Here is a 26,418-nt window from a genome sequence, read left to right as displayed (position 1 = left end):
ACTGCCCCGGAAAAAAAAATATAATTGGAAAGGATTTAACCAAATAAATAAAAATACAATAAAACATAAAAAACATTACATTTTAAAACCAAGTCAACATCTGACTTGCAGGGATCCTCATGTATGGTAGAATGACCCCATTTTTATTTGAATTTGACATCACTGTTCTGGACTAGAACATAGATTCCCTTGACTCCCAAGGCCAAGTTCACTGTCCCCACACTATCTTCCCTCTCAGCCTCAGATTTCAGCTTCAGTCAAAGAAGGGGACTCCAGGGAACAGGGCAGCTCAGTGACCTTCCAGCTTGGACTCTATGAGACATCCACCCAGTAAGGATTCCTGGGACTCAACGTTTGACTACAAATACTCTTAACTCTGACAATATAATAATGTCCTCAGGATGTCACAGAGCAAGACACTGGAATGGGGAGGAGACTGGAGACTATGCTACCCCAGTATACTTTAAAAAAACTGAGGATTCTTGGGAAGATTTGGGTTGGGGGACATGGCACATGATTTTCGCCACTACCTTCTCCCCACTTATCTCACCATGATTAGGATCCTTTCCCCTTCCCACTGCTTTCCAGTTCTGGAACCATTATACAACAGACCAGGGCATCTTGATTAATGACTGACTCTCTTGGCCCAGTATTTCAAGAAAGCCAAGCTTCATTTTACTTCCTACTCTCCCCTGAGCCAGGCTCGCCCCCTCCTCTCCAACCCCCTTATCTGAAGCGCTTCTGGAACCTTGATCAAATCAATGCTGTCAATTGTCCCATGTCAACCTACTCCTTGTAACATTCTGAGGACCAAACTGCCTTTCTCTGGTCACTATTTCTCTATCCTATATATGTAGTCTTCTCCATTAGAATGGAAGCTAAAAAGGCAAGGCCTCTTTGCTTTTGTATTTACTTCCTCGGGACTTAGCATGAAGCTTGGTACATATAACAAGAATTTAATAAATGCTTTTTCATTCACTTATTCATTGTTACTGGGAGTGTCAGTCTATTCCCCTACAATTCCATTCATGATCCTTATAACTTTCCAAACAAAAGTACTCTCCATCCACCTCTCGACATATGTGTTGTTTTCCCCATTATAATGTAAGCTATGTAATAACTGCATGACCTACTTAACCAGCTTGTTGTAAAGAAAGTTTCATAAACTTGACATAGGCTTAGAATGACATGGGCTTGGAATCAATCAGAAAGGATTTCTCTTGTGAGAAGCAAAACCAAAGATGATCAGATAACAGAAGAGACATATCAAGGAATCAAGGGACTATTAAAGTTTAGATTGACCAACTAGATATGTGAACAGATGTCCGGAAGAAGTAAGTGGAGATAAAATTCTGTAGCAGGAACATTAATTAGGCATGTCTACTATCTGCTTAGAGCTAGGAAACAGAGATAACCTCAAAGGTCAGGACCATCAGCTTTCCCCACCCCACCCCAAAGGGGAACTTTCCAGTTTCAAGTGATCACCCCATCAATCTTCTATAAAAGCTTTTGCCTTCCCTCTGTCCTGGGAGGAAGTGAATGTTTCTAAGCCCTCCTCCCTAGGGGTGAAGTCTTTGATTTGCCTATCAGTCACTTTCCCTAGCCCCAAATAAAAACTACTTTAATTCTAATTGGACTGTGTGAGAGAGTGTAATTCTTTACCGAGGAATACCTAAGAACCATCACAAATCCCCACTGTCAAACTTCAAAACATTGTATTGGGGCAGCTAGGTGGCGCAGTGGATAAAGCACTGGCCTTGGATTCAGGAGGACCTGTGTTCAAATCCAACCTCACACACTTGACACTTAACTAGCTGTGTGACCGTGGGCAAGTCACTTAACCCTCATTGCCCTGCAAAAAACCAAAACAAACAAAAAAACCCAAAACATTATATCAATGCAAGTTGTAATTTTTTTTTTTTTTAGTGAGGCAATTGGGGATTTGAACTCAGGTGCTCCTGACTCCAGGGCCGGTGCTCTATCCACTGCACCACCTAGCTGCCCCACAAGTTGTAATTTTTAAAGTTAAAATAATTGATCCTTCTAAATTTTTTTTTCAATTAATAAAAAAATCAAATTTTTTTCTCTTCCACCTCTTCCTCCAGGAGAGAAGAAAACCCTCTTAACAATATCCAGTCAAATATTGGTCATGTCCAAAAAACCATTTGTCCCAATCTGTACCCCAAGTCTGTCACCTCTCTGTCAGGAGATGGGCAGCATGCTTACTTCACTCCGAAACTTCTGAAAGCATGGCTGCTCATCATGTTGATCAGAGTTCTTAAGTCTTTCAAAGTGTTTTGTCTTTACGATGCTGTTGTTACTGTATACACTGTTCTTTGGCTCTGCTTACCTCACTCTGTATTAGTTCACATAAGTCTTCCCAGGTTTTTCTGAAACCATCCCTTCATAGTTTCTTGTGCTATTCTATTCTATTCATATAACATAGTTTGGCCATTCCCAATGTATGATCACCCTCAAGTGGATTTTGAAAGGATAACTTGGGTGCATTTTCCTAATATCCTGACTGGGAAACTATTAACCTTGGCCCCAGCACTGACTCACTTGCTCCCTGTACCCTTTACAATACCAGATCAGGCCTGGCATTGTAGGAGAGACTCAGCCAGGAGCATGATGAAAAGTATTCATTTTCTTTCCTGGTGCCCCAATCCTAAAGCTCATCTTGGTTATAACCTCTGCCTTAACATTCAGTCAGAATAACTGATTAGAACAGAGCCAACCTGAGGATGTTGGGGGTTGGGGAAAAATAAGTCAAGTTTATGGAATGAATCTCTGGATCCTTGAGAATTCTATACCTTTCTTAAAAGGGACACAATTCTGGGGTGGAAGAGCAAAAGGACCTGCCCTTGTCAAAGAAAGGTAGTGGAGAGAAATCAGGAAGGCCAGCTCCCATGGGAATCACCGCATCCCATTTGGATATTGTATCTACTCTGGCTGTACTGAGTTCTGAGATCAAATCCCTCATTTCTCTGATTTAGTTGCTATGTATTCCTGAACCACACAGCAGCTATGTGGCACAGTGAATAGAGCAATGAGCTTGGAATCAGAAAGACTCATCTTCGTGGGTTCAAATGGAGCCTTAGACACATACTGGTTGTGTGAGCCTGGACAAGTCACTTAACCCTGTTTGCTATTTGCCTCAGTTCCTCATCTGTAAAATGAAATGGCTAACCACTCCAGTATCTTTGCCACAAAAATCCCAAATAGGGTCAGGAAGAGTCAACTGAAACAATTGAACATCAACAACGTTGTTTGAACCAGTATACACAAAAGTGCCGCTAGTGAGGGTTCTTGTTTAGGAACAAAACCATCTCCTAAGGTTTATGCTGAGACACTAGATGACTGAAGAAGTAGCTTTCTTTCTTTCTTTTTTGTTTTCTTTTGCAGGGCAATGGGGTTTAAGTGACTTGCCCAGGGTCACACAGCTAGTAAGTGTCTGAGGCTGGGTTTGAACTCAGGTCCTCCTGAATCCAATAGTGCCTTATCCATTGTGCCACCTAGCTGCCCCCAGTAGCTTGCTTTCTAACAACCTGGTAAAGAGAGAATCTAAAACATATCGGATGATGTTTTATTTTAAACGTTTAGTGATTTTATTTAGTGACTAAGGGTTTCTACCTTAAACCAAATACAACTGCATATATGTGCTTGTCTTGTTGCAAGATCGCAAGCTTTGTATTTTTTTAAGCAAGTGATCCCTTTGATTCTTCTTTGTAATTTGGTTTTCTGAACTTTCAATAGCTATTATTTTTAAATGGCCAAAAAAAGAGAGATTTCTTTTTTTGTTTGTTTTGTTTTTTGCAGGGCAATGGGGGTTAAGTGACTTGCCCAGGGTCACACAGCTAGTAAGTGTCAAGTGTCTGAGGCCGGATTTGAACTCAGGTACTCCTGAATCCAGGGCCGGTGCTTTACCACTGCGCCATCTAGTTGCCCCCGAGAGATTTCTTAACATGAAAAAAGACTGTGAGGTCAGTGACCATCTTCTCTTTTGTTCCCCACCCACCCACCCACTACTCAGTATGGTGTTTGGCACATAGTGCCAAATCTTAATAAATGCTTATTCATTCATTCATGATTGCTGAATTCAAATATTTGAAGAACTGCAATGGGAAGGTATTGGACCTGTTCTGTTTGGCTCCATAGGGCAGAAATCAATCTTTTCCAATATCTTTAGTGGCCTCCTATGATGCAAACTCCTCAGCCAGGTTTTTAAACTCCTCCACAATCCGACCCTAATCAACCTCTGCAGCCGTATTTCACATTGTTCTCTTTCACACGATCTCCATTCCTACCGAATGGGATATCGGCGGCTTCCTGTGCCCCACATTCCAATTTCCACCCTTGTACTTTCTTCCAAGCGGTCCTGCAGACTGGAATTCACGTTATCTTCTCCAGTTCTCACCACATTCGTCTTCCTTGAAGCTTCAAGTGCTAGCTCTTCCAGGAAGCTTTCCCAGATCCGCCCTCCATCCCGAGTTGTTAGCACTTTCTGGTGTCAGATTACCTGGTCTTTAATCCCGTACGTGTAGTATCCCCACAGCAAAATAAACTCTTAGGACCAAGGGCTGCTTCGGTTTTGTCTTACTCGGGGTTTGTAAATAAGGTTTATTAAATTGGATTGAACTAGAAACAATGGGTGGAAGTTTTTCATTGAGTCAGAGTTGGGCTCCGCGTAAGGAACAGACTGCGATGCTTTAGAGCCCACCCAAAGCGGAATGGGCTGCCTCTGGACTCAGTGGGTTCCGGAATAGCCGGAGGACCAGTCAGGGCTATTTAGTAATTGGACAACTTGCCCACTAACATCTCTGAAATTCTGTGTCACCATGGACAAATCACTTCCCCTTTTCCAGGGACCTTAATATGTTTACCTATAAAATAAGGGAGTTTAACTAGATCGTTCATAAGGTTCCTTGAAGCGTTAAATCGGATCCCTTCCGAGGTATGATTTGCGGGCACTACATCTCCCGGTGTGCAATGGGCCGGCGCTGGCGGGGCGGGGCGGGGCGGGAGTGTTGGGGGGGACGGAGTGGAGGGAGGGGAGCCCAATGCACGCTAGAATTTGTAGTTCTTCTGGCCCGCAGAGGTTCTTGGGGGCGGGTGACTCTCCAGGCTGTCTTTCTCCCTACCCCACCCCCTGCGAGATACTGCTGAAAGGGAAGGGCCACACCCTCTCTTGGTTATCCGCTGCCTGGGTGCCACCCGAAGATTCTCCAGCCCAACGTGGGCATTTGTCTGGTTTTTCGGATAAGGGGCTTCAGTAGGGCCCGGGCCTCAGTATGAAGAGCTTGCCCTTGAAAAGGGCGAAAGGAAGGTGGGATCTGAGCGCTGGGACTGCCGAAGGGTCAGCCCCTAAATTGGAAACGGGGAGGGCAGTGGAGGGGAGAACTCTGTTTAGAGCTCTTGTAGTGCTCACCTGGAGGAGTGGCTGGGGTCTATGCCCTCTCCTGGGATGACGAAGAAAGTAAAAGATAAAGTTCTAGCAGCTTCCCCCAAACGGCCCTGGATTTGAGGTCAAAAGATTTTGGTGCAAATCCAAATTCTTCCACTAACTTGCTGTGTGACTCTGAGCAAGTCACAGTACCTCTCTGAGCCCGTTTTCTCATCTTTAAAGCGAGACTAAAACTCCTTCCAACTCTAAATCCTATGATCATGTAATGTCTTTCCCTACCGATTACCGCTCTTGAGCCACACTTGTTTCTCTATACCCAGTGCCTGGTCACGCTGGCCAGCCTTGACCTGATCCCCATCTAGGGTATTGCAGAGGTCAGTGCTAGCCCTAAAGGGTTCCAGGCCTCATCTACTTCTAAAGCAAGTCCCCAGTGCCCCCTGTCTCGTCCATCCCAGCCCCCATTACTGGCTCTACACCGATGCCCTTGGCGCTTGCCCTTTTCCCAGCTCGGCCCAGCCCTTTTGGGGTGGACCTCTGCAGCTGTATCCAGGCAAACTCCGGGCTGAGGGAGTGGGACTGGGGAGCCGTATGCAGGAGACCAAGCGCAACATCTTTTTGACCTCCCCTGCCCCCCTCCTTCTCCCAGGGGACGCAGATGGTGAGGCCCACAGACCGTTCCACTCTGTAGGGAGCACGGGGTGGGATTGAGGGGGCTGCGCAGCAGGAACCGAGGCCCCGCGCTTCGAGGAGCAGATGGTGAGGTCCACGGACCGTTCCACTAGGCGGCGGCCGGAGGGGGGGAGGGAGGCAGGTAGCGGGCTGCTGGGGGAGGGGGGTGGGGGGGGGCGGCTGGCAACAGGGCTGCCGAGGCAACATGACGAGAGGCTGAGCGCGCGGTGGCGCGCGGGCTAGAGAGGAACCGGGACTCGGGGGCGCTGCGGCCGCGAGCACACAGCCCGAGGGACGCACTGGGGACCGGAGGATCCGTGCAACTGGAGCCCGCAGCCGCAGCAGGTAAGGCACCCGAGCCTGGCCTCCGTGCTCCAGGAGGGGGGGGGGCGGGGAGCGCTGCGCCCGGACCCTGCCCCGTGCGCCCCGGGAGCTGCAGCTCCGGGAACCTGGTGCACCCATGCTCCAGGACTGGCTGCCTCTCTCCTAGCCCCGGGGAAAAGGAAGAAGGGAAAGTGGCCGTTACTGGGGTCTCTCCTTCCAGCAGCTGGGTCTCCCGCAGTTGCCTTCACCCACCCAGACCCCGGGACCATGCAGGAGAGGGGGTTGAGCTCCGGGGTGCAGCAGGAAGAGAAGAGCTGGAGAAGGAGGGCTAAGTCCCGGGGTCCTGGATACACGAGGTCGGCAGGTCAGCGGGGAGGGGGAGTGGCCGCTTGGTGTTCGGGCCCCAGGCTGGGAAGGTGTGGAGGCGGAGGAAGCTGCCGGGGACTGAAGGGTGGGGGATGGGGGTGAGCTCTGCTCTGGGGGAGCCAGAAGTGGAGGGGCTTTATTTGGGGAGGGGACGGGAGAGAAGTTAGCTAAAAGCAGGGCCCCCTGTGAGGCTCCGGGGACTACCAGACAGGATGGATGGTTACGTAAGGAGCAAGGGGAGGGTGCGCGCTGTATCCCTGTGCCCCCAGGCAGGGAGAAGGGATGCTGGGCCGTTCAAGGGCTCTGGTGCCCCTTGTAGGATATCTCCATTGAGCTTGTGGGTGCGGTCCCCTCAGATAGGTGGCCGGGCGAGACTCTGGCTCAGGCTCTGGCTCAGGGTGGGAGCTTCGCCTTGGGGACAGGAAGACAGCTGGGTCTCCCTTTCTCTGGGGAGGGGGAGGGGATTGTCCTCCCATTCGTTGCCGTAGCGCCGCCCCCTTCGCCGTACTCCGGCACCTGAGCCCCCTCGCCCGGCTGCAGACTCTACGGGATTTAGAGCTGGAACGCCTCTTAGGAACAATCTAGTCTCATATCCACATTTTATAGATGAGCAAAGTGAGGCACAGTTAAATGACTTGCCCAAGGTCACACAAAGTAAGTAGCAGAGGTAAGATTCGAACCGTAGTCTTCTGACTGCAAATTCTGCGCCCTTTCCAGTATAGAGTGCTGCCTAAGTTGAGCGCCGGACGGTTGTGTTGTCCGGGCACTCGGACCGGATGCGAACTTCCCCAGTAGAGCCGAGCGAGGAAGCTCCGCTGGGAGCTCGGATTTCCGAGTCCGCCCCTCCTCCCCCTTCCTGCCTCAGGACGCTTTCCCTTACCCGCGGACTCGCAGCCTCTGGCCTCCCCGTGAGACCACTTGCTGCAGCCTGTGCTGGGACAACATAGCTTGGCAAAGGAGGCGTGCCTCCTACCAACTCCGCCATCTACCGGACTACAAGTTCCAGCATGCATCGCTCCTAGCAGCACGCTCGCTATCGAGAAACTCGGGCTACACTGAGAGCGGACGCTGTTCCTCGGTCGCGGGCTGAGCGCTCTCCCGACTAACTGGCCTCCTCCCCCACCCCCAAACTTCCTCGGCATTTGCGAAAAGAGACTTGAACTCCGAGTTCAGACTCAGCCGAGTTGGAGTCGCGGGTGTGCCCCTAGCCTAACTCTCTGAGACCAGGGTCCTCAGAGTCCACTTCTGTAAAACAGATAATAATGCTTGGGAAAAACTATTTAAACACTGAAGTGGGGGCGGGGAAGAGACCTGTTTTATTCTTGCTCTTCTTTAGGGGGAAATCACAGAGAGCTGGATTTCAGCTCCATAGGAGGAAGAATTTCCTAAACTATAGCGCTGTCCAGAGAATGTGTGTGTGTGTGGGGGGGGTGACTGAGAGACCGTTCAGCCTTCTCCCGAAGAGGCTGGAAGTTCTTTCAGGACTGCTGTGCAGAAGAGCCCTGCATTGGGTGAAGGGTGGGAGAGATTACTGAAAAACATAGGCTATTAGAAGTCACTTCTAACCTTCCATTGAGCTGAAGGAAAGAAGTTCTCCGTCAATTTATAGAGAGGTTGCTTCGTATGTGGATTGGGGAGTCAGAGGACCTCTCAGTTCTGTCCTTTGTAAAATGAGGGGTTTGGACTAGCTAATCTCACCCAAGACCCCTTCTAGCTCTAAATTTTGTGATGAAGAACTTATGATGGTTTTCAGCCCCACACCCCACAGGCCAAAGAAGGGCCCGGGCAATTGCTCTCCTGGGATTTCTTGGAGCAGAGTGGTTATTTGTGATTTGCCCACTATTTTATTCTTCTGGGGCAGACAGATCTTAAAAAGCTATCTACTCTCTCTGGGACAGATGGTCTCTGAAGACCCACTCTCCCTTCCCCCAGAAAAATACTTCCTAAGAGTTCACAGCAGCCCTCTTCCTTGAACAGAGTCTGTCAGAAATTTTCTCCTGGGATACACAATCCCCAAAGAGCCACCATCTTTCCACTCCTGGGATAAATGATCCATAAGGACATATTGTATCCTTTTCCCTGGAGCAGATAGTCCCCAAGGTCTCACTATTTCCCTCAGAGATACAATCAATCCTAACAGACACCTATCAAACACCAGCTATGAGCTGTTAGACAAAGTGATGCTGTGAAAGCCAGGACAAATTTGACTCAGGCCCATAGGAATCAGCTAAGGATGAAGAAACAACTCATGGCTAATAAGTAACTGAGCTAGGGCTTGAAACCATGTCATCTGACTTTATGTTCAGGACTTTTTCTAAGATACATTTCTATGCCTCATTTTTTTTCTTCTTCCCATAAACGGAACTGTGCTTCCTGAATATCCCCTACAGGCACTGAAGGGAGAAAAAAGGGTAGTGTCACCAGTACTGTTACCTGCATGGGATCTATAAGGGAGACCCCGGGGGCAACGATCTGAGCTATGCAATAATGGAATGGATTGCCTTGAAAAGTAGTGCCTTTTCTGCTGCTGGAGGTTATCAATTAATGACTGCACTAGACAACTTCTAAAATCCCTTCCAACCCTCAAACCTATGATCCTATAAGCATGATCATGGAATAGATAGGCAAAAAGTCATTTGGGATGAACATCAAAAGTCCAGACTACCCAGTTTCCAGAAAGCCTCCTCTATAGCACAGACACAATCAATTGATAACCATGAACTAAGCTCCTACTATGTGCAGGGCACCTACTTTGTACACAGAACATACAAAAACAAAAGAGATTGCCCTCATATGCTAATGGTCAGGTACAACACGTTCACAGAGAAATATCACAGAGTGATTTGGGGGGTTGGCAATAGCAACAGAAGGAATCAGACAGTCTTTTGAAGGAGGTGACCCTTTAGCTGCAGGATACATTGTGAAAGGTGGGCTGGAAGCTTCTTGGTTTGATTGGAGATAAGCCTAAAAAGGTCAGGTGGTATCAGATTAGGGAGGGCTTCAGATGCTAGCCCTTCATCGGAACCACAGACTCCTTTTAAGGCTTAGCTCAGACCGCCTCCTTCAAGAAATCTTTTCTGATTTCCCCCAAGTGTTAGTACCCCTATCAGAAATCACATTCTATTCATTTTGTGTGTATTCCCATGTTCCCAGACTGTGTCCGTGTATGTGTTCTGCTAGCCGTTGCTCCTTTGGGACATCCCATCTCCTGCCTTCCTGCCTTTGCAAAGGCTGTCCTGTGCCTGGGATGCTCTCTGTACTCACCTCCACCTCTTGAAACCTCTAGTTACCTTCAAGTTGAAGTTCAGCTGTCTCCTCCTTTAGGCAGTATGAACTTTAGATGCAAGCACAGTTATCTATATACACAATGCAGACTGCAGACCTAGGTGGAGCGCCAAGAAACTCTTAGTTATTCTAACTGGAGGGGAGTTGGAGGGTGGGGGTCGGATCCCTAGAAGAGAAGATCCTAGACTGAAGGGAAGTGTTTCCACAGGCACCCTTCTGCTCCCAACACCCAACAAGCATGTACTCTTCTCCACTGAATGTCACAGAATCTGATTTGGAAGGGTCCTCAGAGATCCAACCCATGCCTAAAGAGAAACCCCTTTTACAACATTCCCATCAGTCACCCAACTTCTTGTTTTAAGAACCTTACTATCCGGGGCAGCTAGTGTCAAAATGGGTAGAGCATTGGCCCTGGAGTCAGGAGGACCTGAGTTCAAATGCAGCCTCAGACACTTAACACTAGCTGTGTGACCCTGGGCAAGTCACAACCCCAATTGACACACACACACACACACACACACACACACACACGGACAATGAAGAACCTTACTACTTCCTCAGGCAACCCATTCCCTTTTGCACAGCTCTGACCATTAGGACATTGTTCCTTATTCTCAGTCACAGCCAGTCTACAAGTTGTTTTTCCCCCTAGTTGGTGCTCCTAGTTTTGTCCTTCAAGGCCTAGTGGAACAAACTTAATTTATCTTCCCAGTGATAGCCCTTCAAATTCCTGAAGAAAATAATCATATCTCCCCTCAGTCTTCTCTTCTCCATTCTAAACCTCCCCAGATCTTTCAAAGGATACTTAGAAGAAAGGTTTTCCCATCCTCTCCTTTGAGGCCTGGGGGTCTGAGCTCCCCAGAGGACAATAGCTAGCATTTATATAGCACTTTAAGGTTTGGAGAGTGCTTCATGTATGCTGTCTCATTTGTTGTCTTCAGGAAAACTATTTCTGGCTGGGTTTTGCTGTGCTGTGTGGATTCTGCCAACCGCTTAACCTCTCTGGGCAGCAGCTCCCCTAGTGAGAAAATGGAGGGGAAATTGCCTGTGTGGAAGGGGTGGTGTGAAGGGGCCCTGGAAGAAAGATACTTTCTGAGTTCAGGGGAGTAGATGCTGCTGGGGAGAGGGAGAGGTGGCCTCCCCACCCATCCCCAGTCCCCACTCTGGCAGATGTGGTTCAAAAGCAGGAAATTGAGCTTGCTGCTGGCCTCTGCAAGCACCCACACTTTCCGTCCTTGCACAGAGGTGCCTTGCTGGAGGCTAGCTCCTTCTAACACCAGGCTGGCCTCTTGCTGTTCCTCTCCCTGCACCCTTCCTTCCTCCCCCTCCCCCAACACACACAAAATTAAACTCATAGTAAATAGTGGCACCAGTCTCTCCAGAACATCTGGCTCTTCCTGAATACCAGGTAACACAGGAGGTTTCTCTTTGTATTTAAGGTGGGTGATGATGAACACTGGCAATAAAGGGAGCTCAGATGAGACCCTAGATCGTGGCCACAGAAACTCCTCTGAGCTTAGAGTGGGGGGAAGCAAGTAGCAAATCATAACTTATGGGATGTTAGAGTCGCTGGGTACTTTAGAAGATAGAATGTGGAATGCCAGAGCTGGAAGGAAGCGTAGAATCCAGTGTACAATATCAGACCTGGAAGGGATTTAGCCCTATGAAGTCCTTAGGGCGATCCTGGAACTCTCTAAGTGTTTCTGAAGCTCCTGAGCCTGGGGCCACGGGAGGAGGGGGGAGGGGGGCCAAGCAGAGAGAACAAATCACTTCTCTCCCTTCTCTAGACCTGCCTCAGTAACCTCATCTATACACTGAATGCTAGAGATTGGATAGTCCTTAGATTGGAATCCCGGTCTGATTCTCTAGGTGGTCCTGAGTTCCCCATCTTGTAACATGAGGGAATTATACTGAATGATCTTCCTGGTGCCTCCCAGCTGGAGATCTTAAGTTCCTAGATGCTGCAGAGGGAAATTCCCTCCATGTCTCTCACACCTGAAGGGGTATTTCAGGAGGGAATGATGGATTATAGTAGGCCCACCAGGGTATTTGGGGCACCAGGAAGTGGGCAATATAGCCACAAGATGAAGTGGGATGGGCCAGTCTTGGTATGGAGAGTGTTAGAACACACACTTTAGGAACATATAAGTCCTAGTGACCTGGCATGACTGCGGGAGAGAATAGAAAAGGTCAGGAGGCTCAGTAAGGTGATCTCCCTTTCCCCTGTATCATCCCCAGGCTGTGATATCATCAGGTGGCTCTTCATGGGTGTCTGTCTTCATTAGGCTTCAAGGATTGGCTGTTCTGGGATCCTCACACAGCCAATGTGGGAGCAAGCAGTAGTGCTGGCTTTGAGATCAGATCCAGTCATGCTTTGTGCCTCTGGATCCTTTCAGCTGAGATGCCTTCCAGTTCCCAGTGGGTGCTTGCAGAGGCCAGTAGCAAGCTCTGTGGTTGGAAGGGCCCTTAGAGTACATTAAGCTCAGGCCCTCCCTTCAGGGCTCTTGGAGTATACAGTGTAACTTAGAAGCCAAATCGAGGCTGGCTGGGTAGGAAAGGGGCCGACTGTGGAGACTTGAATGGCAATCAGAATTCAGATTGTATCTAGCCTAGGCAAAGGCATAGGAAAAAAATGATTAAGATTTTTAAATATAGACATGTAGAAAGGCAGTATGGAAAAGGGGACAAAGAGCAGGTCTTAATCCAGGGAATCCCTTGGGGTCAAGTCCCCCTCTGACACATCCCGGCTGTATGACCTTGGGCAAAGTCACCGAATTTCTCAGGGCCCTAGGCAACTAAGACTAGGACAAGAAGGTGCTGGATCTGCATTAGTAGAGGGAGTTTGACATGCCATTGAAATCACTGGACTAGGCCCTGTCCTTTGGATTTGCATTAGCAATTGATCAGTGATCTAGGTGGGTCCAGGTCCCATGGAGGAAGCCAATTTGAGTGGGACATAGAATGTCAGCGCTAGACAGAACAAGAAAAGACTTGAGATCCTAGAACACAGAAAAGTGGGACTTGGAAGGGACCTCAGAACATAGAACACAGAAAGTCAGAGGTCAGAGGAGCCTCAGAACGTAGGGAACCTTAGGACATAAAATATCCGGAGGTAGGGGGTGCTGATCCTCTGTAGTCCAACTCCTCTCATTTGTTAAAAGTTTGCCCCAGAGAAGGGAAGTGACTTGTCCCAAGGTCACTAGTCTGGTCGCTGAGCCGCTACGGGTTAGTGAGATTCAAGACTGCAAATCCATTATCCCAAAAGTGGGGAAGGAGGAGGCTGGGCGGGGCAGCAGCACGATTAGGGCCGGTTTCTTTCACCAATTAAGGCCTGAGAAGCCGTGAGTAGGGCTGGCAGGTGCAGAGAGGGGTTGCTCTGAAAGCTTCATACTCCTACATATGCTCTGAGAACTGGGGGTAAGGCCAAGGCTTATGGCCACCGGCCAGCTCCACTCCCCAGAGAGGGCCCCAGGACAGGGCAGACGGGCGTTAGGACCGCTGGGTTTCAATCGGGATTCTGCCATCCAACCGCTCCGTGACCCTGGGCGAGCCCCAGGCTCTCTGGACTTCGGTTTATTTTCTTTGTAAAAATTTGTGGCTAAGACTAGACAGTCTGTAAGGTCCCTTCCACGAGTGACCACAGCAGGTGCACGGAAGCCCCCGAAGGGGAGAGGCCTCCGACCTGAGTCCGGGAGGAATGGAGCGAGCGAGCACGCTTCTCCGTGCCGAGCTGGGCGCCGTCCCCCGCGCCTCTGCCTGGGGCATCGGCACATAAAGTTTTCTCGGCTCCTCCTCTTCGCTGTTGGGATCGCCCACTATAAACCTGGGGTAGGGGAGGAGGGAAAGGAGAGGGAAGCTAGGATTGTGACCTAATCTTCGGTACAGCCAATCGGCACTAAGTAGACGTTAACTAATTTGCATCCGGAGCCTCTCATTGGCCGTGCCCCAAGTTCTTTTTCTTAAAGGGGCCCCGTTGTAAACACTAAACGGTGGAGAAGTAACTCTGGGTGGAAGAGCCTGACGTCATCGCGGTGCAGTGAAGCCCAAAGTGACGTCATCGCTAGAAATGGCTCTTCCAGGCCACTTGGCTTTTGGAGTTTCCACTCCCCACTGGGCGACACCTGGGTCCTACGGAGGTCCGGTGCCTGGCTGATCTAAGAGAAAATCCTGTCCCTTCTTTGGTTACTTCCTCATTTTGAATGAGATCAGTGTTTTAAGATGTGTCCTAATTCGAGGTCCCATGAATCAAGTCAGACACATACTGTGAACCCTGGTCAAGTTCTCTCGGGAGTCTGTTTCTTCTGTAAAAGGGGCAGAGATACTGCTTGCCACAGGGGTGTTGTGTGCCAAGAACGTGTAAGCCTTAAAGGACTCCTTGTCCTTTATAACCTTAAAGGTTGTTATAGCTAGAAGGAACTCAGAAATTACAAGATAGAACAAGTGACTTGACCTTTTTATAGTTTGAAGGAGTCTCAGAAATCACATAATCCATACCACTACTTTTAGAAAGAAGGATAGACCCACAGTGACTTGCCCAAGTAATAAGTAATCAGGATTCTTTCCAAAGCATTTCCAAGAAAGGCACTGAACTATGTAAAGTGGAAAGAGTACTGGCTCTGGAGTTAGGTTCATATCTCGGATCTCGTGGGTTACTGGCTTGGGCAAGTAAATTTAAGTCACTTAAATTCTGTGGGTCTCAATTTCCTAGTTTGTAAAATGAAGGATGGCCCCTGAGGTCTCTTCCAGCTCTCTATTAACTAGGGAATTTCCTTCAATGGCCCTCGGGTTATAAAGGAACCTCTGCTCTGGTGGGCTTTGCAAGAAAAAGGTGCCACAATTAACAATTAATTAATTAATTAATCCCCACTCCCATGATAGCCCCAAATGGCTGCTTCCTCCTTCCTCTCACTTGACCCTCAGGCAAAGCTGAGATTTTTATTGGAATGAGCCCCCAATTACAACAGTAAATACTTTAAAATATTTGGTGAATTGAATTAAATCCCAGCCTTCCCACTGACTTGTGTGACCTCGAGCAATCCGTTTCCCTATCTCGGTTCTCCGAGCCTCAGTTTCCCCACTCTGTAAAAATAAGTTTAGATCTGATGTTTCCTAAATGTAGTCCAACCTTTCCCAGTGCTAGATCCAATGGCTGCTCAATGCGTAACGAATAATCAGCCCGTCCTAGCTCACTTCTGGACCCGAAAGATAAGGGGGAGAGAAAAAAGTGAGTTGGGGCGGAGAGGGGAGGGTTTTTAAAACAATCTCCCCCTGCCCAAAATGGCGGGCCCAGGAATCACGTGCTCCGTGGGGAGGGGGAGGGGTCCTGAGCCCTCCCACACACAGTGGGAGGGGCGGAGCTGGAGGGGGGGAAGTCTTAGAGTCTAGCGCGCTCCCGTGTCCTTCCCGTCTTCCCTCCCCCGCGAGCCCTAGCGCGCGCTCCCGCCGCTGCGCTCGCGGCCCCCGAATGTTGTGAATCAAATGTTTGGTTCGTTCCATCCCCCCGCTGCCGCCGCCGCGGACAGTTCTTAAAGGGCCAGTTACCCCGGAATAGAGATCAGGAGTCGGTGGTGGCGGCGGCCCCGGCTGGGGATCGGCCCGCGGCCCGCTGCCCCCCCCCCCCAGCCCCAGCCCCGGGCTCGCTCGGGGTGGGGGGGAAAGGGGGGTACGCGGTCGTCGGAGAAAACAAAGAGTCGCCGGAAGAAGCCCGGCGGGGGGGCGGGGGTGAGGGGTGAGGGGAGGGCGGTAGACATTGTTCCGCAGGGCGGGGGTTCTTAAAGGGGCCGAGCTGCGCCCCCAGCCTCGCTCCACTCTCGGGCCGGATCCAGCCGTCCAGGCTCGGGAACAAAGGGAAGCGGCCCCGGGGCTGCAGCCGGGAGGCTGAACGGCCGCTTCGCCTCGCCTCGCTTGGCCTCTCCGCTCCGCAGGTGAGTGAGTTCGCCCACTTCTCCACCTCTACCTATTGCCCAATTCGCCTCTGCCCTTTGAGCCCCAGCCCCCTAGAGCCCTTGCCCCGGGGCAGAAGGGGGCACAGTGGCTTGGCCTTTTAGGGGTTAATTCCAGATGCGCTGTGGGTCGCGGGGAGGGGGGGGGGTAAGGCCGGAGAGTCAAAGTTGGTCCCATCCCGGGGGGGGGGTGTGTAGAGAATCCCCGCTTCATCCTTTCCCTTCCTCCCTTCTTCAACGACCCTGGCAGAAGTGAGGCTAGCTGGAGAAGCTGTAGTTATTCCGGCCCCTGGAGCTGGGCACAGAGGGAGTGTTGGGGGCGTTCTCCCCCTCCCCCTTTGACCCCCTCCCCCGTGGTCTGTGAGGAAATGTAACCGTCCGGAGCGCAGCCGCCGCCGCCTCCCGCTCCTTTGTTTGTTGCTTTTGTTTGACGCCGAGCACATGGTCTTCGAGCCGCGGCTCTTAAAGCCACAGCTCCCTCAGCCCGGGCCCAGACCCCCAGGGCGTCTTTGCTACTCCTTCTTCTCCCCGTCCCGGGGAGCCAGGCTCTGCCGGGCTCCAAGCACAAAGGCTTGGGCTCTGGGAGGCCCCGGTGTGGGCGGGTGAGAGCCGCCTCCCCCGGGAAGGCGGTTTGGATTGCCACCCCCCCCCCCCCCGCATCTGTGCCACCGAAGCCCGGGGAGGGGGGCTGGGGGTGGAGGTCGTTAATATCAGAGAATTAGAAGGCCTGAGTTTGGGAAGAGAAAGTAGAGACACCCAAGCTCCCCGACTCCTTCTCTCTCCTACTTTGAGCCCGAGGCCAATTTCCAATTCGGTAGTAGGAACATTGGACTGGGGGAGTCAAAAGACCTGGGTTCCAGTGCTGACCCCGCCACTAACTCACTGTGTGACCTTAGGCAAGTTCTTTTCCTTCTCTTGCTCTTGGTTTTCTCATTTGAAATAGGGGAATAATGCTTGCATTACCTACTCCATCTAGCTAATCTAAAGAAAAGCCTTGCGGGAGCCTTGAAGGGCTGTATAAATAGGCGTTCTTTCCTACCCAACTTCGGCAGAGTTGGTGTTCGGATTCACTGTTATATCAAAAAACCCCAAAAGGGAGAAATTCCTGGCTGAACTGGAAGAACTAGCTGGATTATAAGAATCCCATTCTGTGGACCTCACTTAGTGGCCTCCACATCCTGTATGTGTGGGCCTTGATAGCTAGCTGTCTTTAAATATTTGACCCCAGGGGTCAGAACCAGGATCTGCTTTGGGAGGACTCTGCTACTGGAAGGCAGATTAAGACTGAATTAAAAGAACTTGGAATGGGGCTTCCTAGTAGTGCCGGGGTCTTCCCCCATTCTTGGAAGTGTCTATTTAAAGGATAGATGACCTCTAGGAGAGGTGATTTGTGGGTTGCCTAAGTTGGGACTGAATGCCCCAAAGTTCTTCCAGATCTGAAATTGTATGAGTCAGTAATTGAGATACTTTGCTTCCCTTTTTCTTAAATCCACAAAATGTCAGAGGTGGGAGGCATTTCAAAGCTATTTCATAGTCCAACTCCCAGGTTTTTACTGTTGAGGGAGCAGAGGAGAGGCCCAGGGAAGGAAGGGTCTTGTCCAAGGGCACACCTAGTCAGGAGCTTGATAGAGCTGGAAGCTCAATCCACGTCTGCTGATTCCCATGAGCAACTCATACTGCCTAAAAGCCTGATGAGACAAGTATTATGAGGTCCATTTTATAGAGGAAACTGAGGTTTGAAGAGTGATAGAATGCCCCATGTAAAGCAGTGTCAGTGCCAGAACCTTGGTTGGAACACAGATCCTGAGACACAAACTTTTCAATATCATACTTTGAAACAGTCATGCAGTGACTGACCCTCATGCATCCTGATTCCCCATAGGAACCATAGGCGACTCCCATAGTTCTTCCAGAAGGCCCAGACAGCTGCTCAACCACATCAGTCACTTATATGGACTAGTCTGTCTTGTCCTGCTCTGGATGGAAACGCTGACCAGCCTCCATTTGGCTCCGGTTGGAAAGAGTACAGAGGGTCACTAGCTCTAACTTGGCCACTTGACAACTATGTAATAATATTAGTTACTTAAACAAATCATTTCCCTGGTCTGGTCCTCATGTTCCTCATCTTCAAAAAGATGATTTCTAAGGTCTTTCCTATTCTGTGAAATAGAGAAGTCAGGAGACCTGGGATCTAGTCTCTGCTACCCCTTCCTTCCATGACTTAGGCCTCAGTTGCTGCACCTATACAATGGGAAGAGCACATTTCCCCAAACTTTCCCAGGTTTGTTGTGAGAATCAAAGTAGAACTAGAAAACTCCCTGGTATTATTTCTGTTACCCACAGAGAGGTCTGGGCAGGGCATTCACAGAAACAAATGACAGGGACATAGATCTGGAGCAGAAGGGGACCTCGGGCCATTTAGTCAATCCCTCTCATCTTACAGATGAGGAAAGTGAGGCCAAAATTTGCCCACGGTCCCACATGTAGTAAGCACCAGAATTGGGAATTAAACCCAGTTCCACCTAACCCCAAAGCAAATCGGTTTGTTTTCATTGATTACTCCTTGCTGGAGCCTTTCTGTATGATCATCTAGGGTGCTTAAATCTCTCAATCAGACAAGCCCAGAGCATGATCCTCCTGTTCTCGATGAATTTTTAGACTAGGTGGGACTCTGAAAGAACAATCTGTCTACTCTCCTGGCTTTTGTCTGAGTTCTCAGACTTTAAGTTTCTTAAAGACTCTGTTGGGGCAGCTAGGTGGCGCAGTGGATCATGCACCAGCCCTAGAGTCAGGAGGACCTGAGTTCAAATGTGACCTCAGACACTTAACACTTACTGGCTGTGTGACCCTGGGCAAGTCACTTAACCCCAATTGCCTCACCAAAAAAAAAAAAAAAAAGACTGTCCACCCCCTTGGCTTTTTAAGATTGAGGAGGCTTAGGCTCCAAAAGGAAAAGAGGTTTCCTTGTTCCTTGAATAAGACACTTCTGTCTCCCTATTCCTACAACACTCTCCCTCATCTTCACCTCCTGCCTTCAAATCTCAACTAAAGTCCCACTTTCTGTAAGGAGTCTTTCCCAGTCCGCCTTAATCCTAGTGCCTTCTCTCTGAAACTTGGCCCCACCCCACAATTTGTCCTATATGTGTGTATCTTGTTTGTACATAGTTGTTTCCATGTTTTTTCTCCCATTAGATTGTTTTGTTTTTTGGGTTTTTTTGTAAGGCATTTGGGGTTAAGTGACTTGCCCATGGTCACACAGCTAGTAAATGTTAAGTGTCTGAGGCCGGATTTGAACTCAGGTACTCCTGAATCCAGGGCCAGTGTTCTATCCACTGCCCCACCTAGCTGCCCCCCTTCCATTAGATTGTAAGCACCCTGAGGGCAGAAACTTATTTCTTTTTTTTTTTGCTCTACTTTGTATCCTCAGCACTTAGCATGGTGCATGCTACATAGTAGGAACTTAATAAATATTTAGTGATTGATAGACTGGGTTTTCCAATGTCACCCAGTAAGGCAACACGGTTTGGCAAAGGAAGCTTTGGCCTTAGAGTAAGCTCTAGCTTTGCCACTGTGTGACCTTGGACAATTCCCTTCCATCCTTGGGCTTTTAGTTTTCTCTTCTGCAAAATGAGAGGGTTGGACTTCCTGATCTTTGAAGGCCTTTATGACTCTGATGATCTGTGAGTCAGGGCAGAGCCAGGACTAGCTTGGAAGTCTGACTCCTAGGCCAGGGCTCTTCCCACCGAGGCCACAAGGAGAAGTGTGGGAGGAGGAAGAAAAATCATTGGCTAAAATAGCATTCTCTTGTTATCTGTGGATTTCTTTTCTCTGAGCTTTCTTTTCCCTCCCCCAGCCTGGTTGCCATGGGGTGAAGGTTGGTTGAGTGTGAATAAAAAGCAGAGAGGATTTAGAAATAGACATATTAGTCCTGGCTTCCATTTCTGTCGCACTTTTTACCAATAGCTTTCATCACAGCAACGCCTGTGAGTTTGGTGGTATAAATACGATTATCCCCATTTGACAGATGAGGAAGGTGAGGTTCAGAGGAAAGCATTTATTAAGCCCCCACTATGTGTCAGACACTATGCTGATCACGGAGGGTAGAAAGAAGGGCAACCCCCCCTCCCCCAACAAACTAATCAACAAACAAAACAGTCCCTATCAGTGTCAAGGAGCTAACTCACAGTCAGAGGGGGGGGGGGGGAACCACATGCTTGTAGCAACAACCATGCACAAACAAGACAGAGGCAGGATAAATTAGAGGTCATCTCAGAAGGAGGGCACTAAGGGTAGGTTTCTTTTTTTTTTTTTTAAGTGAGGCAATTGGGGTTAAGTGACTTGCCCAAGGTCACACAGCTAGTAAGTGTTAAGTGTCTGAGGCCGGATTTGAACTCAGGTCCTCCTGACTCCAGGGCCGGTGCTCTATCCACTGTGCTACCTAGCTGCCCCTAAGGGTAGGTTTCTTAGCCATCATCGTACAGCTAAGAAATAACAGAATTAGGATTCCAGGCCTGGTTTTTTGCCTTCGGGTTTTTTAGCCTGTGCTAATCTTCGTTCAACCTCCAGCCTTTGAGTCATTTGCCCGACCAGTCCTGGACCCTGTGCCACCCTTAGTCTCCTTTTTGCCCCCTATTCCTGAGCTGCTGGATCCAACTGGAGGAAGTCCCCACTCTGCTGTGACTGAACCCATGACGAATTCATGTTGTCCAGACCACAGCTGTTCTACCCCAGTCTTTTTATTCCCTGGTTGACTTTTGTGCTCCCTATCTATAGGCGGTTTGCTCCATTTTTTCCTCTGTGCTCTAGACCACCCTAACAAGTGACCACCAATGCAAACAATTTCAGCTTCCTTTACCTCCTATTGGACTAAGAAAATCAAAGCCATACATACTTAACATTCTCTCTCCTCTTCTAGATTCCCTTAGCTCAGAATAATAATAATAGCTAACATTTATATAGCACTTAATATGCCCCAAGTGCTGCGCTAAGCACTCTAGTCTCACTGGATCCTTACTACCATGGGGAGGTAGTTGCTATTATTACCCCTATTTTAGAGATGAGGAAACAAGCAAACAGAAGTTTAATGACTTACCCAGGGTCACACAGCTAGGAAGTGTCTGAGGCCAGATTTGAACACAGGTCTTCCTGACTCCTGGTGCTCTATCCATCAGGCCACCTAGCCAGCCCTAGAATCTCTTTACATCTTCAACTATCCTTTCCTTTTTTTGCTTTGGGCTCAGAGAAAGTTAACTAGTGGATAACATCTAGTTTCCAAGCTAAAGCCCTCTGTCTCATCCTTTCAGTCTGGGCAAGCCTGCCCCTCTGTGACTCCTTCCCACTCTTATCTTCAGTTTCTCCTTATCTCCTGGCTGCCGGAACTGCCTACCAATGCCTCTTCTACCCTATTGTTAAAAAAAACCTCTTTTTCCCTTGACCCTGCCATCCCCTCAAGCTATTGCCCTGTATTCTCTTTTGCTCTCAGATTCTCAGAGAAAGTAGACTGCTCAGTATTCCCACTTCTCACCCCCGCCCTTTTAACTTCAACCCTGTCAACCGGTGTTTGAGAAGCCATTCATTGGGTTATCCACTCTTCATTTAGTCATCATCCTCCTTGACCTTTCTGCAGCATTTGACCTTGTCACCACCCCTCCTCCTGGCTACTCTACTCCCGTGGTTTCTCTAACCATTCCTTCTAATGAAGCCATTCCTTGTTAGACTCTGGCTAGTGTATCTTCTTCCCATCGACACCCCCCACCCCAACGTGCCCCTCCCCCCTCCCCAAACAGTGGTGGTTGAATGAATGAACCTTCAAGAGCTCACACTAGGTAGCTCGAGCTCTTACCTTGGAGTCAGGAGACCCGGCCTCTGCCACTGACTCACAGATGGTCAGAAGGAAGCCTTCTGTGATCACTGAGCCCCAACAGCCACTTTCAGTCACATTCAGCCGTCATTTATTTTGTCGACGAGGCACCTGAGATCTGGAGAAAAAGCACTTGCACGAGTCTCACAGCTCCCAAGAAGTGCTGGACCTGGGACACAAACCTAACTGCATCTTCTAATTCCCTGAGTCTCGCACGTTTTCCACTGCTGGCTCATGGCCAATTTGTAGGTTTTCAGTTTAGGGGGCAAAGACAGCACTTGCAGAGGAAAGTCCCTGGGGACATTAGGATTTAGGTTCCGTTTAACAATGGTGAAACATTGGCACCTGGAGCCCCTGATCCCAAACATGCCATCAATTTCCTTTTAACCAGTGGCTTAGAAAACCATCCTCTTCTGTCCACTTCCGTGACCAGGACTCAGTTCAAACTCTCATCACCTCTCACCTGTACTATTGCAATAATTGGTCTCGATGCCTGCAGTTTCCTCCCCTCTCCAATTAATCTTTCACACAGCCAACAATGTGATCATTCCTAAAGCAAAGATCTCACCATCTCCTGCCATGCTCAAGAAATGTCACTGATTTCCCTTCCTACGTATTCCCTCAAATATAAACTCATCCATTTGGCATTTAAGACCCTGGAACCTATTGGTCCATGCTTGTTGCTTGTTAATCTCATGTACTCTGCTATGGAGCCAGAATGTCCTTGCTGGGTTCCATCCCCATACCTGGAAGTCTCCTCATTTCTGCCTCTAAAAACCAGTAGGTTCCTTCTGGGCTCAGCATGCGACACTATTCTTGATCTTCCCAATTACTAGTTGCTCCTCCCATACCTCCCCCAGCCCCTCTAAAAAGTATTTTGTATTTACTTCTTATTTGCTCATTTGTATCTGATCCCCAGAAAATGTAAGTGCTGAGAACACCGGTTTGTGTCTCCCCAGCATGTGGCATAGTACTTGGCATATGGCAAATGTTTAATAAATAAATGCCTGTTGATTATTAAATGAATAAAAGACGAGGCCCCTTTCCTGGGAGGAAGTGCTCCCCTGTTGGTGCAAAAAAAGAATAACCCCTGAGAAAAGAACTGTCTTGGGATTTGGGAGATCTGGGTTCAAGTCCTCCAAGGAGATTGATAGAAGATTATAGCAGATGATTCCCAAGGACCCTTCAGAGCCCTGACAGTCAACCCCAACCAACACACACCTAGGGTCTGGGGTGGGGAGCAAAGAGTGACCATTTCCACCTCCCTCACCCTGTGGGAACATTCTGCCTGAGGCCTTAAAGGGCTTCTTTCTCTGGGATCTCATTAAAGGCCTAGTAACTCAGTAGCCATCTTCTGCCCATTTCTGAGTCCAACCAGCTTTTCCATTCAGGACAGGCCTCCCACGTCAGCCTTCCACCTTGGGATACCTCTGATGCTTAGGACAGGTTAAATGAGCCCCTAAGTTTCCCTCAAAGAAACATTTAGAAACTGTTTTCCTGGGTCACCCTGACAATCCCTCTTGACCAGGAGCCCAAGACTCCTGTTGTCAATGGGGAGGCTGCTGAGGTGGACACATTTCTTCAGGTATCCCCAGGTGACTCAGGGCTTCCTTCTGCCACCTTCTCACTCCCTCACTCTGCGGTGGTCGTACTGAAACCTAGCATGACACCGTTTGTATTTCTAGCCCCGGGCACTTGTGTTGAGAGGAGAGAGGGAATAGGAAAATGAGGTATACCCAAGCTCTGAGTTTGCCAAGAGGGGATTCCAAGAAAAAAAGCATTGAATTTAGGGGAGGTCTGACCCTCACCTCTCTGGCCTTCCGTGTCCTCCACGCAAAAATAGGGCCTTGATCTAGATTAGAGATGGGGCCTGCACTCCGAATTAAAATGTAATTGGGGGGGCAGCTGGATGGCGCAGTGGATAAAGCACTGGCCCTGGATTCAGGAGTACCTGAGTTCAAATCCGGCCTCAGACACTTGACACTTACTAGCTGTGTGACCCTGGGCAGGTCACTTAACCCCAATTGCCTCACCAAAAAAAAAAAAAAATGTAATTGGGAAGTATTTAACAAAAAAAATAAATAAAAATACAATAAGACACAGGTAATAAAATTTAAAACTCAGTCATCTGAAGCCCCCAGGGATCCTTATGTACAGATTAGTGGCTCTTTTCTATTGGATTTTGACACCACTGCCCCAGACCAGGACAAGCAAGTATGCCACCTTCCAAGACAGCCTCCAGCTTTGGAAACCAGCCTTGAAAGTTGTTAAGGCCTAAAGCTGAGGTCGCCTTTTCTCACCCTGTGGAGGGGGTGGGGGGAGAGACTTCACTCATCTTTCATCCTCCTTTGGACCCCAGATGTGTATTTGTGTGTGTGTGTGTGTGTGTGTGTGTGTGTGTGTGTGTGTGTGTGTGTGTGTGTATTGGGGATGATTGTGGATCCCTGCTGGTCTCATTATGTTGTATTATATTATTATTTATCTTGTTAAACATTTCCTAATTACATTTTCATCTGCTTTTGCTGGAAGGGAGTTGGACACCTCAGGTATAGATGATCTCCAAGATCTTGTCCTAGAGTTGGGTTGACTGGCTCCCGCTCCCATCCCACACCCTCAGAGCCTTTACCATTCTAGCCCCTGGATCTTTTCCCCATTCCCACCATACTCAGACCCTAACCCAGCCCGAATCTATCCCAACCGCCAGCTGGTCCTTAAATTAAGCTGTCCCATTTCATCGTGGGCCTGTACGACAGGAGGGGGAAGCCTTGCTGTTCACCCCTGCTCTGCCTCTGACCTCAGCTTTCGCTTCCATCCAGTCACAGTGTCGGCAGGGCCCTGTGCTTTGGCATTTGAAGATTTACAGGGTTTTTCTCCCAGTGGCCCTTTTGAAGCTCCAGAGTTCAAGGATGACTTGCCCCATTTTACAGTTTAGCCAGAATGAGGGCAGGAAGTATAAAGTCTGGGGACTCAAACTCAGATCTCCTGACTCTTAGGACTAAGGCACAATACCCAGAAACATCAGGGCTGGAGAGATCATCCAAAGAAATGACCTTTTTTTTTTTTTTTTTTTTTTTGCTGGGCAACGAGGGTCAAGTGACTTGCTCAGGGTCACACAGCTAGCAAATGTCAAGTGTCTGAGGTCAGATTTGAACTCCGGTACTCCTGAATCCAGGGCCGACGGTTTATCCACTGTGCCACCTAGCTGCCCCCCAGAAATGACTTATAAATCAAGGTCACACAGTGCTGGGGCTGAGCTAGAACTTGCCCCTGGGGCCTTTGATGTTAATGCCTATGCTTCCCCTACTCTCCCATTCTACTCTCTCATGCAGAGACCTCTGGGAAGGCAGGCAGGTGAATTCTCTGGACAGGCACTGGGACACAACTTTCCTGGCTTCTCCACAGCACACTCAGCCCAGAGCAGGCTGTCAGGAGTGGGGAGGACAGATTGAACTGGGAAAAAAGTGATCAGTGAGCTGTTCGCCCAAGAGTTCATTTAGCCCAACCCTTCCTTATACAAAGGAAACTTGGGGTAGCAAATGGGGGAAGGAGGTAGGATTCACACCCAGGTCACTCACTACCCAGCACAAGGCTTGTTGGTTGACTTGCAGGCCAGTTAATGTGAAGAGGTCCTGAGTTCTGCATAACGCCCTCAGTGTCTGCCATTTCCCCAGGAACTACGACAGTCCCTTTCCTCTCTGTCCCTTCATTCCCTGGCCCCCTTCTCCAGTTCCCCAGACCCTTTCCCATTCCCACCTTTGATCCTCCCAGTATTTCTGCCCCCATTTGATGAAGGAGGAGACTGAGGTCTGAGAGAAGAGTCTGGGTTTAGGATTATAGAACGTCAGAACTGGAAGGCTCCTCCTTTTACGATGAGGGAACCGTACAAGGCAATGGTAGTGAAGTCTGGCCGGCACTGGGCCTGGGTGTCCTATGGGACTGAGGCTCTCACCAGTTGGGGGTGGGGGAGGTTCCAGAGATGAATGGGTTAAGCTCTCCAGGGCTCCGTGTCTGGTTAGCCAGGATGTATCTGAGGCAGGACTTGAACCTAGGTTTTCCTGACTCGAAGTGCTGCCCTCTACTGTTTCACCATACTGTGGATTCAATTACAATGACTGAATTTTTGTTTGTTTGCTTGCTTTTTGGTCAGGCAGTTGGGGTTAAGTGACTTGCCCAGGGTCACATAGCTAGTAAGTGTCAAGTGTCTGAGGCTGGATTTGAACTCAGGTCCTCCTGACTTCAGGGCCAGTGCTCTATCCACTGCGCCACCTAGCTGCCCCAAAATAACTGAATTTTTAAATTAGGGATTCAACTAACATTAAGCAACCCACTATGTGCAAGACAGGCACATAGTGCTAGGCTGGGGACATAGGGAAGAGTGGAGCTAACCCTGCTCTGAAGCCACTTCTAGTGGCAAACTACACACACACAAACAAATAAGAGATAGGGAGGGACCAAACAAACCAGAAGTCGTTCTGGTGGGGTAGGGAGCCTTGTCTCCTGTCATGGGGGAATGACATGGGCTGAGGCCTAGTCCCTCCTGTGTGCGCTTTCTAGCATGTGTGAGCTTG

General features: G+C 49.1%; 2 protein-coding genes across 4 annotated transcripts in view; one reads left to right on the top strand and one right to left on the bottom strand.

The window, feature by feature from the left end:
* CDHR2 (cadherin related family member 2) overlaps window positions 1–5,835 on the bottom strand; it is an 89,009-nt gene extending 83,174 nt beyond the window's left edge. Inside the window, 1 exon segment of the mRNA XM_043980764.1 lies at window positions 5,429–5,835. The gene's annotated coding sequence lies outside the window, so the exon portion shown is untranslated.
* A 395-nt stretch (window positions 5,836–6,230) lies between these two features.
* Window positions 6,231–26,418, top strand: part of RNF44 (ring finger protein 44) — a 32,263-nt gene continuing 12,075 nt past the window's right edge. For 2 of the 3 annotated variants that reach the window (XM_043983664.1, XM_043983662.1), the window contains exon 1: window positions 15,797–15,972. The gene's annotated coding sequence lies outside the window, so the exon portion shown is untranslated. Of the gene's footprint in view, window positions 6,419–15,796; window positions 15,973–26,418 lie in introns of those variants that run through there. The other variant, XM_043983663.1, reaches the window with a different exon arrangement.

Source organism: Dromiciops gliroides, chromosome 2, assembly GCF_019393635.1.
Source record: "Dromiciops gliroides isolate mDroGli1 chromosome 2, mDroGli1.pri, whole genome shotgun sequence".
Lineage (NCBI taxonomy): Eukaryota > Metazoa > Chordata > Mammalia > Microbiotheria > Microbiotheriidae > Dromiciops > Dromiciops gliroides.
The sequence above is the reverse complement of the archived record's forward strand: the minus strand, read 5'-3'. Positions and strand labels throughout refer to the sequence as shown.